Raw genomic sequence first — 14,448 nt, 5'->3', positions numbered from 1 at the left:
CCCTGACTCTCTCCATGTCTTCCCACTTCCCAGAGACACACTGCAAGCTTGTATCCTTCCCCTCCTCAGTTGCCGCCTCCATGGGAAAGTCCTTTCTTCCGTCTCAGCTCCTTCCATCATGCCGCAGCTCTTCTAAAGACTCAAGGAGGTGTTTTCCTTTCCTCTATTAAAAGATTTCCAGAAGTGGTGTATATATAGAAACGGGAGCTAAAAGAGGAAACCTGGCTCACGATCTCTGCAGTTCTGCCTCCCAGGCCCCACAGCCCACCCCGAGTGACTTCCTTCCCCAGAACAACCACAGCCTCCATTTATCAACTCCTTGTGCTCCATGATCTGTGCATACATGACTACACTAGAATCCTATCCAGTTAGCCCCTGTGGTGGGTGCAGTGATCATGCCCACTTTACAGATGAGTAAACAGAGGGCAGAGAGTGACATCAGTTGTCTGAGGTCACAGGGCTAGTGAGTGGAGGCGCAGGATTCACACTGTCTGCCTGGATCTAGAACTCAAACTCTTCACCACAGCTCCTTCTCCCTCAATCTATATTTTAAAATTAAGATGAAATTCACAAAACTTAACCATTTTAACATGTATAATTCAGTGGCATTTTGTTCATTCACAATGTTGTGCATCCACCACCACTATCTAGTTCCAAACATTTTCATCACCCAGGAGAAAACCCCACACCCATTAGCAGTCACTCCCCATTCCCCTTCCCCTCAGCCGCTGGCAAATACCAGTCTACTTTCTGTCTCTGTGGATTTGCCTGTTCTGGACATTTCATACAGACAGAATCACACAGTCTTTTGTGTCTAGCCTCTTTCACTCAGCAGAGCTTAAGCACAAAATCTTTTAATTAACTAGGAGAATGTCATTTAAAGTTATCTGATACTATGGTTGTTTATTCAATCCACATCTGAATGGGGCTCCGATGGCATGTCTTCAAGCAATAGGCTCATGCCTTTGCTTCACATATTAATCAGTCCAATTGTTGGATACGTAGCCAGCTTCCCCTTTCTAGTACATCTGGGTTACCTTGGTGGGTTTTTCCCTTTCAAGGTACAGATTGCAAAGCTCTAAAACAATTTATTATGATGGAGAGGTCAAATTCCAATGTTCGGGGCCAGCCCGGTGGTGCAAGCAGTTAAGTGCACACTCTCTGCTGAAGTGGCCTGGGGTTTGCTGGTTCGGATCCCAGGCGCACACTGACGCACCGTTTGTCAAGCCATGTTGTGGCAGCGTCCCATATAAAGTGGAGGAAGATGGGCATGGATGTCAGCCCAGGGCCAGTCTTCCTCAGCAAAAAGAGGAGGATTGGCAGATGTTAGCTCAGGGCTAATCTTCCTCAAAAAAAAAAATTCCAATGTTCACATTTCATCTGATGTTACTAAGTATGATCCTGAAACTTGGCCAATAGCCAATACTATTAATGGTACAGGACACAGTTATTCCTTTTCTGTTGCTCAAACTATTCCATTTTCCCACCTGAAAAAGTTTTTGCCACTAAACAAAAGAAATTGGATTCTACCACAAGAACTATGGGAGATTTCACACAAATCTGGAAAGGATTTGTTATTCTCACTCCTAGTTCTGGGTCTTTAAGTACATGAGCACCTTTATGTTGGAACAGAGAAACAAAACTTACCTAACTGTACCCGAAACATGGGATAGATATCCCTGGAGACATGTCAAAATAATATCATTCTTTTTATATTATTATTATTATTTTACTGTGGTAACGTTGGTTTATAACATTGTATAAATTTCAGGTGCACATCATTATTCTTCTAGTTCTGCATAGATTACAGCATGTTCACCGCCCAAATACTAATTACAATCCATCACCACAAACATGTGCCTAATCATCCCTTTCACCCTCCCCCCTTCCCCCTTCCCCTCTGGTAACCACCAATCCAATCTCTGTTTCCATGTGTTTGTTGTTGTTTTTATCTTCTACTTATGAGTGAGATCATACAGTATTTGATGTTCTCCCTCTGACTTATTTCAATGAGCATAATTCCAGCAATGATCCATGTTGTCACAAATGGCTGGATTTCATCGTTTCTTATGGCTGAGTAGTATTCCATTGTGTATATATACCACATCTTCTTTATCCATTCATCCCTTTATGGGCACTTAGGTTGCTTCCAAGTCTTGGCTATTGTGAATAATGCTGCAATGAACACAGGGGTGCGTGTATCTTTACACATTGGTGTTTTCATGTTCTTTGGATAAACACCCAGCAGCAGAATAGCTGGATCGTATGGTAGTTCTATCCCTAATTTTTTGAGGCATCTCCATACTGTTTCCATAGTGGCTGCACCAGTTTGCACTCCCACCAGCAGTGTATGGGAGTTCCCTTCTCTCCACATCCTCTCCAACACTGGTTGTTTCCTGTCTTGTTAATTATAGCCATTTTGACGGGCATGAGGTGATATCTCGTAGTTTTGATTGGCATTTTCCTGATAGTTAATGATGTTGAACATCTTTTCATGTGCCTGTTGGTAATCTCTATATCTTCTTTGGAGAAATGTCTGTTCAGGTCTTTTGCCCATTTTTTAATTGGGTCATTAGTTTTTTTGTTGAGATGCATGAGTTCTTTATATATTTTGGAGATTATCCCCTTATCAGATATATGGTTAGCAAATATCCTCTCCCAATTGTTAGGTTGTCTTTTGTTTTGTTGATGGTTTCCTTTGCTGTGCAGAAGATTTTTAGTTTCATGTAGTCCCATTTGTTTACTTTTTCTATTGTTTCTCTTGCCCGGTCTGACATGGTACTTGAAAATATGTTGCTAGAACCGATGTCGAAGAGCGTACTTCCTATGTTTTCTTCTAGAATTTTCATGGTTTCAAGTCTTATATTCAAGTCTTTAACCCATTTTGAGTTAACTTTGTGTATGGTGTAAGATAATGGTCTACTTTCATTTTTTTTGCATGTGGCTGTCCAGTTTTCCCAACACCATTTGTTGAATAGACTTTCCTTTCTCCATTTTATGTTCTTGGCTCATATGTCGAAAATTAGCTGTCCATAGATGTGTGGGTTTATTTCTGGGCTCTCAATTCTGTTCCATTGATCTGTGTGTCTGTTTTTGTGCCAGTACCATGCTGTTTTGGTTACTATAGCCCTGTAGTATATTTTGAAATCAGGGAGTGTGATACCTCCAGCTTTGTTCTTTTTTCTCAGGATTCCTTTGGCTATTCGGAGTCTTTTGTTGTTCCATATAAATTTTAGGATTCTTTGTTCTATTTCTGTGAAAAATGTTCTTGGAACTTTGATAGGGATTGCATTGAATCTACAGATTGCTTTAAGAAGCGTGAACATCTTAACTATGTTAATTCTTCCAATCCAAGTGCATGGAATATCTTTCCATTTCTTTGTGTCTTCTTCAATTTCTTTCAGCAATGTTTTATAGTTTTCGGTGTACAGCTTTTTCACCTCTTTGGTTAAGTTTATTCCTAGATATTTTATTCTTTTTGTTGCAATTGTAAATGAGATTGTAGTCTTAATTTCTCTTTCTGCTGCTTCATTGTTAGTGTAGAGAAACGCAACTGACTTTTGTATGTTGATTTTGTATCCTGCAACTTTACTGCATTCATTTATTATTTCTAAAATGTTTTTGGTGGATTCTTTAGGCTTTTCTATGTATAAAATCATGTCATCTGAAAATAGTGACAGTTTCACTTCTTCCTTTCCAATTTGGATCCCTTTTATTTCTTTTTCTTGCCTGATTGCTCTGGCTAGGACTTCCAGAACTATGTTAAATAGGAGTGGTGACAGTGGGCATCCTTGTCTGGTTCCTGTTCTTAGAGGGATAGCTTTCAGTTTTTCACCATTGAGGATGATATTGGCTGTGGGTTTGTCATATACGGCCTTTATTATGTTGAGATACTTTCCTTCTATGCCCATTTTATTCAGAATTTTTATCATAAATGGATGCTGTATCTTGTCAAATGCTTTCTCTGCATCTATTGAGATGATCATGTGATTTTTATTCTTCATTTTACTAATGTGGTGTATCATGTTGATTGATTTGCGGATGTTGACCCATCCCTGCATCCCTGAAATAAATCCCACCTGATCATGGTGTATAATCTTTTTAATGTATTGTTGTATTCGATTTGCTAGTATTTTGTTGAAGATTTTTGCATTGATGTTCATCAGTGATATTGGCCTGTAATTTTCTTTTTTGTGTTGTCGTTGTCTGGTTTGGTATCAGGGTAATGTTGGCTTCATACAATGAGTTAGGAAGCTTCCCTTGCTCTTCAATATTTTAGAAGAATTTGAGAAGGGTAGGTATTTAGTCTTCTTTGAATGTTTGGTAGAATTCACCAGGGAAGCCATCTGGTCCTGCACTTTTATTTTGGAGGAGGTTATTGATTACTATTTCGATCTCCTTACTGGTGATTGCTCTATTCAAATTCTCTATTTATTCTTGATTCCGTTTTGGAAGGTTGTATGATTCTAAAAATTTATCCATTTCTTCTAGATTGTCCAATTTGTTGGCATATAGATTTTCATAGTGTTCTCTTATAATCTTTTGTATTTCTGAGGTGTCCTTTGTAATTTCTCCTCTTTCATTTCTGATTTTACTTATTTGAGCCTTCTGTCTTTTTTCCTTGGTGAGTTTAGTTAAAGATTTGTCAATTTTGTTTATTTTTTTAAAGAACCAGCTCTTGGTTTTATTAACCTTTTCTATTCTTATTTTAGTCTTTATTTCATTTATTTCAGCTCTCATTTTTATTATTTCCCTACTTCTACTGATTTGGGGCTTTGTTTGTTCTTCTTTTTCCACTTCCTTTTGGGTGCACTGTTAGACTGTTTATTTGAGATTTTTCTTGTTTGTTGAGATAGGCCTGCATTGCTATAGAATTCCCTCTTAGAACCACTTTTGCTGTATCCCATAAATTCTGGCATGTCGTATTTTCGTTTTCATTTGTCTCCAGGTGTTTTTTGATTTCTCGTTGATTTCTTCATTGACCCAATTGTTGTTCAGTAGCATTTTGTTTAATCTCCACATATTTGTGGCTTTTCTGATTTTCTTCCTATAGTTGACTTCTAGTTTCATACCATTGTGATCAGAAAAGATGCTTTGTATTATTTCAATCTTCTTAAATTTATGTAGACTTGTTTTTTGGCCTAATGTGTGATCAATCCTGGAGAATGTTCCATGTGCATTTGAAAAGAATGTATATTCCTTGGTTTTTGGATAGAGTGTTCTGTATATATCTACTAAGTCCATCTGTCCTAGTGTGTCGATTAAGGCCACTGTTTCCTTATTGATCTTCTGTTTGGATGATCTATCCATTGGTGTAAGTGGAGTGTTAAAGTCCCTTACTATTATTGTGTTACTGTCTATTCCTCCTTTTATGTCAGTTAATAATTGCTTTATATATTTAGGTGCTCCTACGTTGGGTGCATAGGTATTCACAAGTATTATATCCTCTTGTTGGATTGTTCCCTTGATCATTATGTAGTGCCCTTCTTTGTTGCTACAGTTTTGTTTTAAAGTCTATTTTGTATGATATGAGTACTGCTACCTCAGCTTTCTTTTCATTGCCATTTGCATGGAGTATCTTTTTCCATCCCTTCACTTTCAGTTTGTGAGTGTCTTTAGGTCTGAAGTGTGTCTCTTGTGTGCAGTATATATATGGATCATGTCTTTTTATCCAGTCAGCAACCCTGTGCCTTTTAATTTGAGCATTTAGTCCATTGATGTTTAAAGTAGCTATTGATAAGTATGTACTTACTGCCATTTTTTAACTTTTTTTCTCAGAGTTTTAGTAGTCCTTCTCTGTTCCTTTCTTCTTCTCTTGCTCTCTTCCCTTGTGGCTTTATGGCTTTCGTTAGTATTATGTTTGGGTTCCTTTCTCTTAGTTTTTTGTGTATTTATGATAGGTTTCTGGTTTGTGATTACCATGTGGTTCATATATAGAAACCTACGTATATAGGAATCTATATTAAGTTGATGGTCTCCTTAGTTTGACCTCTATCTGAAAGCTCTACTCTTTTACTCCCCTTCTCCCACATCTTATGTTTTTGATATCATATCTAACTTCTTTTTTGTGTGTTTGTATCCATTACCCTCTCATCATGGGAATAGATAATTTTTCCTATTTGTGGTCTTCTCTTTCCCCCTTAAATAAGTCCCTTTAGCATTTCTTGTAGGACTGGTTTCATGGTGATAAACTCCTTTAATTTTTGCTTGTCTGGGAAACTTTTTATCTCTCCTTCCATTTTGAATGATAACTTTGCCAGGTAGAGTATTCTTGGCTGTAGGTTTTTTCCTTTCTGCACTTTATTTTTTATTTTTTTGTGAGGAAGATCAGCCCTGAGCTAACATGCATCACCAATCCTCCTCTTTTTTCTGAGGAAGATTGGCCCTGGGCTAACACCAGTGCCCATCTTCCTCTACTTTATGAGGGACGCCGCCACAACGTCGCTTGACAAGTGATGCATTGTTGTGCGCCCGGGGTTCTGAACCTGTGAACCCCGGGCCACTGAAGCAGAGCGCACGCACTGAACCTCTATGCCACCAGGCCTGCCCTTCCTCTTTGCACCTTATATATATCGCAGCACTCTCTTGTCTCTGGTAATGTTATTGCTGAGAAGTCAGCTGATAGCCTTATGGGGTTTCCTTTGTATGTGACTTGTTGTCTTTCTCTTGCAACTTTTAGGATTTTCTCTTTATCTTTAATTTTGGACATTTTAATTGTGATGTGTCTTGATGTGGGCCTCTTTGGATTTATGTTGTTTGGTGCTCTCTGTGCTTCCTGTACCTGGAAGTCTGTTTCCTTCCTTAGGTTAGGGAAGTTTTCAGCTATTATTTCTTCAAATAGGTTCTCTGCCCCTTTGTCTCTCTCTTCTCCTTCTGGGGCACCTATAACACGGATGTTAGTGTGCTTGATCTTGTCCCAGAGGTCCCTTAGACTGTCCTCGTTCTTTTTAACTCTTTTTTCTTTTATCTGTTTAGCTTGGGTGATTTCCTCTAGTCTTTCATCCAGCTCACTGATCTGTTCTTCTGGATCCTCTACTCTGCATTTGAGTCCCTCTAGTGAATTTTTCATTTCCAATATTGTATTCTTCATTTCTGATTGGTTCTCTTTTATATCTTCCATTTCTTTGTTGATGTTCTCACTGAGTTCATCCATTCTTCTCCCAAGATCAGTGAGCATCCTTATGACTCTTTGTTTGAACTCTCTGTCAGGTAGGTTGCACATTTGTGTTTCATTTAGTTCCCTTTCTGAGGTTTTGTCCTGTTCCCTTACTTGAATGTATTCCTTTGCCTCCTCATTTTGCCTCTTTCCCTGTGCTTGTGTCTATGTATTAGGTAGGTCAGCTATGTCTCCTGCTCTTGGAGAGGTGACCTTATATAAGTGATGCCTTATGAGACCAAGCAGTGTGCTTCATTCTCATCACCAGTTCCAAATGTTCCAGGAGTGACCCCTGTGTGGGATATCTGTGTCCTTCTGTTGTGGCAGGGTTGCTTTGCCATAGGTCCCCAGGGAGGCTGAGCTGACCCCTGGCTAGCTGGTTGTAATGCTCAGCTGCGTGTAGTTGTTGTGGGCCCTTCAGTCTCTTTGTCGGGTGTGGGGTGCCCCAGTACATTGGCTGCAAGGTCTAATAGCACATTCCTGTTGCAGTTTTTCTATTAAGTGAGTAGGCCCCCAGGGTGGCTGGTTGTTAGGCTCGGGGGCTTACAATTGCTATAAGCCTCTGGCCTATAAGGCTCTTGCTAGCTGTCTGAGGATTGCAGCTGGGTGGGGCTGGCCTCAGGCACGGGATCATCCAATTGTTTCAGGCTTTGGAAGGTAGGGCTTATCCCCTATGTGGCTCTTTGAAAAGCACAAGTCTTCTGCAGCTGACAAGCCCTGCTACCCACAGGGCCACATACACAGTCAACACAGTCCTGCCCCATGCACACACCCTGACCCCCTGAAGTGGACCCAGTCTCTCCAAGGCAGGAGCCACACACACTCCACCAACGCCCCACACTGTCCACCTACTCCTAGCTCATGCCCTGCTCCACAGAGATGGACCCACTCATTGGGCTGCAGAGAATCCAGGCAGCTTGCTTAGCAGGCCCACAGGTTGCCTGAGGGCTTGTTGTTGGGTGAGGCTAGTCCCTGGGGCAGGCTGCTTTCCTTGGGTGAGCTGGATTAAATCAGTGCTCTAGTGGGTGGGGTGGACCCTGGGGTAGCAGGCCACAGGGAGAACTCCAATGGCATCTGCCAGTGTCTGTGTCAGCACACCCACACCAGGTGACAGCAATGGCCACCGCCAATGTCCCAGTCCCTGGAGAGGTCTCAACTCTCACTGAGATGCACCCAGAGCCTATCAGGTGAGTCTCTTTTCACCAAAAGACTGTGCATCTTTCTTTCTGGTGATTTTAGGCTGCTTTCCAAAATGAGTGAATTTGTGCCTGGGCCCTTTAAGAGCCAGCTTTAATTTCCTTATGTCCCAGCTTTTCTGGGAGTTTTCCCCACTGTTGTTAGTAGCCTGCAAAGTCAGATATTATGACACTCATCTCACTTGTGCTGGGTCCAAAAAAATGCCTATAGCGGGAACACTCCCTGGCTCAGGTCCCCCACTCCTCCAGGGAAGGCTGAGTACCTCTGGATTGCTCCTGAGCAGCTGTGAAGTGTTTCAGCTTGTGAAGGTGGCGTTTTTTTCTCTCCAGAAGGGAATTTCTGCCCCTTCCACCTCAATTATGACTGTTGTTCGCTGCAGGGATTCCTCTTATCCAGTTTTCATTTCTCTCTCAGGAGTAATTTTTCCAAGAGTAGTTGTAAATCGGCTGTGTCCACGGGAGGAGGTGAGTTCAGAGTCCGTCTACGCTGCCATCTTGACTTCTCTCCCCTGATTCTGTCTTTTTTAATGGCTAGTAGTAGTCCATTGTATACGTATACCACATCGTCTTTATCCTTTGATCTGTTGATGGGCACTTGGTTTGATTGCAGTTCTTGGCTATTGTGAATAATGGTGCGATGAGCATGATTTTGAATTAGTGTTTTCATGTTCTTTGGATAAATATCCAGAAGTGGAATAGCTGGATCATATGGTATTTCTATTTTTAATTTTTTGAGAACTTTCCATACTGCTTTCCATAATGGGTGCACCAATTTGCATTCCCACCAGCAGTGTATGAGGGTTCCCTTTTCTCTACATTATCTCCAACACTTATTATTTCTTGTCTTGTTAATTATAGCCATTCTGATGGATGTGAGGTGATATTTCATTGTAGTTTTGATTTGCATTTCCCTAATAATTAATTAGTGATGTCGAACATCTTCTCATGTGCCTGTTGGCCATCTGTATATCTTCTTTGGAAAAATGTCTGTTCATCTCCTTTACTCATTTATTGATGAAGTTGTTTTTTTGTTGTTGTTGAGTTGTATGAGTTCTTTACATATTTTTGAAATTAACCCCTTGTCGGACATATGATTTGCAAATATTTTCTCCCAGTTGGTGAGTTGTCTTTTTGTTTTGTTGATGGTTTCCTCCTCCTTGCAGATGCTTTTTAATCTGATATAGTCCCATTTCTTTATTTTTCTTTTGTTTCCGTTGTCTGAGGATCGCCCTTCTATTCTTTTTTTTTTTTTATAATTTTATTTACTTCTCTTCCCCCAAAGCCCCAGTAGATAGTTGTATGTCACAGCTGCACATCCTTCTAGTTGCTCTATGTAGGACTCGGCCTCAGCATGGCCGGAGAAGTGGTGCGTCAGTACACGCCCAGGACCCAAACCCGGGCTGCCAGCAGCAGAGCGCGCGCACTTAACCGCTAAGCCACGGGGCCGGCCCATCGCCCTTCTATTCTGATTGTTCAGAGACCCATGTCTGTTCTCATTGGTCAGAGCCCATGTCTGTTCTGATTGGTTGGAGGCTGATGTCTGTTCTTATTGGTGTGGTAAGAGTCATACAGGTTGTTAAATATCTTCAGTATTACCCCTGGATATACAGCTGCAAGAGCCAATCAGGAAAGCAAAGACACCAAAGGACAGAGAAGGTAATAACAACAACAGAAAGTTAATCCATAATGTTTCTTTAATACTTACATACATAATTTCAAAGGTGACGAACAAAGGCACAGACAGGTTAAATTCCTTGCCCAAAGGCACACAGCTAGTAAGTGGTAGGGCCTGAGCTTGAAACCAGTTAGTTTGGCTCCAGAGCCCACCCTTTTGCTTCATTGTTGGCTTTGAATAGACAAAAAGGGAAATAGGGAAAAAGAAAAAGCAACACAGAGTAACACGGGGGTGGGTGGGGAGAAAAGAAGACCTAGAAATTAAAACAGATGCAATGGGAGGCATCAAGGATTGTCCATTGCCACCCCCAGGAATGCTCCGATCCTGAGAGTGAGTTCCACCATAAGAATCTCATCCATGCGATGCTATCACTGTTCTTCTCTGGCATGGAGACATCCAGCACCACTCTTTGCTATAAGCTTCTATTCCTTCTTAAGAACCCGGATGTCTTAGCTGAGCTGGGCTTATAGTGGGTGAAGGTGAGGATAATCAAGGGTCTCTGAGACCATGCTGGAAGGTTATTGGGTGATAGGTGAAGACATCTGTCCTGATCAGTCTGAAAAATAGAAAATCCACCTTTGTACGGATTTGTAACTTATAATGAGCTTTGCTGCAAACAAAACTCTTTGAAGTTGACAAGGTACTTAGAATTTACAAAATATTTTTCATTCAATGATGCACCCTATGGTTTAGAAGGTATATTGAAGTGTTTTGTAATTTGCAAAACACTTGGGAGATTGTAAAGTGCTTTATGGTTTACAAAGCATGCTCCAGGCACAAAGCATTAGCAATCAGTGGGCATTTTGCAGTCTACCAAAGCACATGGGTCTTGACAGAACATTTTGTCGTTGACACTTCGAGGCTGACAAAGAACTGGACTATTTGGAGTATATTGCTGATGTACAACTAATTAAAAATCTCCTTAATTGGTTCTCATGTGGATGGTCTGTAGATCAGACTTTGAGAAAGTTTCATCCAATCAAACCCCTTTGTTTTACAGATAATGAATTTAGGCCCAGAGAGGGGAAGTGACTTATCCAAGATCACATAGTAAATCAGTGGGACAGAAGGACATGACCCCAGTTTCAGCCACAACTCATTTTTATTTTTTTTTTAAAAAAAGGTGTTTTAGGGGCCGGCCCCATGGCGTAGCAGTTAAGTGCGCACGCTTCGCTGCTGGCGACTCAAGTTCGGATCCCGGGTGTGCACCGAGGCACCACTTGTCAGGCCATGCTGTGGCAGCATCCCACATAAAGTGTAGAAGGATTGGTATGGATGTCAGCTCAGGGCCAGTCTTCCTCAGCAAAAAAAAGAAGAGGAGGATTGGCATGGATATTAGCTCAGGGCTGATCTTCCCCACACACACACACACACACACACACACACACTCACAAAATGGTGTTTTAACTGGTGAATGAATTTCTACTGACCTGTCATTACCCAAATGATTCCTCTCATAGCTACAGTGGAAACATCAGAGAAGACTTCCCCACAAAGAAGCCATTGACTTACTTTCTTGATACTTTCATAGAGCAGGAACAATAACCCAACATCTTAGTAAAGAGTTCACAAGACCCTCCCCCCTGTCTGCAGGTCAACTTTTGGGTGACTTGGCTGAGCCCACTGTTATGGGCATCCACTGATGACCCCCTCCCACCCTCACCACTCTTAGAGAACGTCCAGGCTGAGATTGACAGAGTGATCGGCCCACACTGTCTCCAGCCCTTAAAATCAGGCAAAAATGCCTTATACAGATGCTGTGATCCACGAGATTCAGAGAGTCAGTGACCTCATCCCCTTTGCTGTCCCCTACTCTGTCACAAAGATACTCACTTCAGGCATATGGTCTCCCTAAGGTGAGACCAGCAGGGCCACAGAATCTTGGATGGAAGGTGCTGTCCGCCTGCAGTCCTATGCTTCATGTCTCTGGTTGTTGCACTGCAATGAGAATTTTTATTCCAGATGTCTATGGGAGAGAGAGAGATTTGAGAAACACAGAAAAGTCCTCTCCCTTCTCTCCGTCTTATATTTTACCTTTATTAGATGTTAGACTTTCTGAAAAAATTACCATATACTTATTGAAACTTGTTACACAATGGAGCTTTTTTCCTACAACTATTTTATCATCTCCTCTACCTTCCTCCTTCATGAGAAGGTGTTTGCAATTTGATTTTTCTCCTTCCACACTTTCCTTTAATTACATGAACATATACCACATGCAAATGCATCTACAAAAAGATTGGTAATCACACTGTATCTATCACTTTGGAACTTGCGTGTACAGTGTGCATTGTCTCCTTCCCCTCTTGTCTTTATGTTCATATTAATACAATTTTCAATTCGTTTTTCATTTTGTGTCCATGTGTGTGGTTTTCCTTTTATAATATAAGAATATGCTGTCAATATATTTTCAGGTTAGCCTATGGTTCTAACTCATTTTTTCCGTGGTTGCAAACTTTCCTGAGTATCGACGTACCGAGGGGTGATACTCACAATATCTAATCACCCAATGGGCACTACCCATCAGATTAGATTCTGGCCCTGGTATCAGAGTCGGGTCCTTGGTGGCCTCTGCTGAGCCAGATGTGACACTTTTAGTTGATGGATCATGGAGAAGTCCAAAGGGTCTTTGGGAAGAAGGGTGAGGCCGGTCAGTGGGGATTCCTGAAGAGCTCAGGACACAACTATTAACCAAATGGGGCAGAATTATTTCAATTCATTATTTTTTCAATTATTTTAGTCACCAACTGTGGACTATACAGTTGGTGAAGCTTATTATCAACTGTGGCTGCACCATCATTGATTCAGCCACTCTTCATTGATGGCCATTTGGGTCTCTTTGGCTTTAACACCCTCTTAGGACACTACTGTGTACCCCGTCATGAGCTCTGTCCTCCATGACCCACACCACTTGGAGAAACTGGATATCTTCCACCCTGGCCGCTTCCTGGATGCGGAGGGCAGCCTCAGGAAGCAAGAAGCCTTCATCCCATTCTCCATGAGTAATCTGTGCCCTCCCCACCCCATGAGAACACCTGCTCACCTCCTCTTTGTGAGACTTTCTCCCTTTGTCTAACCCCAAAAGCTGGGTGAACATTTTTGAAAAAGATGAATATTCTAAGGAAAGAAAGTAAGAAATTTACAAAAGGCAAAGATAGTGTGAGGGAGATGAGAGAGAGGCGGTATGATTGGGGAGAAAGATGGAAACTAAATCAATGATTGAGATAACATGAAAGACAAAGACACACACAAGCACGCACGTGCACACAAAAGAACAGGCAGATAAATGATCCATTATTGAGCACACGCTATGTGCCAAGAATTGAGAATGGCATTTTCAGCTTTTCTTTCAAGGTAAAAACAACTTTTTACTTTTTTCTAATTTTTATACAACAAGGAAGTAATTAAGTTGAAAGTGAAAATCAGCTATAATTCACCACCAAAACATATCTGTTAATATTATAGAAGTCCTTCTGTGGGCCGGCCCCGTGGCTTGGTGGTTAAGTGAGCGCGCTCCGATGCTGGTGGCCCGGGTTCGGATCCCGGGCGCGCACCGAGGCACCACTTCTCTGTCCATCCTGAGGCCGAGTCCCACATACAGCAACTAGAAGGATGTGCAGCTATGGCATACAACTATCTAGTGGGGCTTTGGGGGGAAAAATAAATAAATAAAATCTTTAAAAAAAAAAAAAAAGAAGTCCTTCCAAACTTTTTATTAAATATGTGCACACACACCAGGTTAGGTGATAGATGGATAGACAAATAGACAGATAGAAAGACAGACAGAGAGAAAGATAGGTAGATAGATAGATAGATAGATAGATAGATAGATAGATAGATAGATGATAGATAGAGGATAAGTAGGTAGAGGAAAGAAAGGGAACAGAATGGAAGAGTAAAAAAGGAAAATTCAATGACTTATTTCCAATGAGCCAGTTTTTAAAATCCAAGCCGTGGACTAGAGTGCAGCCCAGGAGGCAATTAGGACACAGAAATTTGGGGAATCCTCACTCTCAAGGTCCTGCAAGTGCCCTGATCCAATCACCTATCAGATAATTCAACTTTTATCTACTGGCTTGAAACATACAATATGATAAAATTTTAAATATCCTTAGATCTGTTTCTGGTATATTTATAATCCAGTGTATTTTACAACACGTTCTTCTTTTATAAGATTTCAATCTCTGGCCTTCAAGACCAGTCTGTTCCAACTGAAAACTTTCTTTAAGAATGATAGTATTTTGACATGGCTCCAGGGATATCCATCCCATGTTTCATCCCATGTTCCTCTGTTCCAGCATAAACGTGCTCATGTACTTAAAGACCCCTAGGAGTGAGACAAACAAATCCATGTCAGATTTGTGTGAAATCCCCCATAGTTCTTGTGGTAGGATCCAATTTCTTTTGTTTAGTGGCAAAAC

Source organism: Ceratotherium simum, chromosome 33, assembly GCF_057802395.1.
Source record: "Ceratotherium simum simum isolate JZ-2026a chromosome 33, ASM5780239v1, whole genome shotgun sequence".
NCBI lineage: Eukaryota > Metazoa > Chordata > Mammalia > Perissodactyla > Rhinocerotidae > Ceratotherium > Ceratotherium simum.
This window is presented reverse-complemented; position numbering follows the sequence as displayed.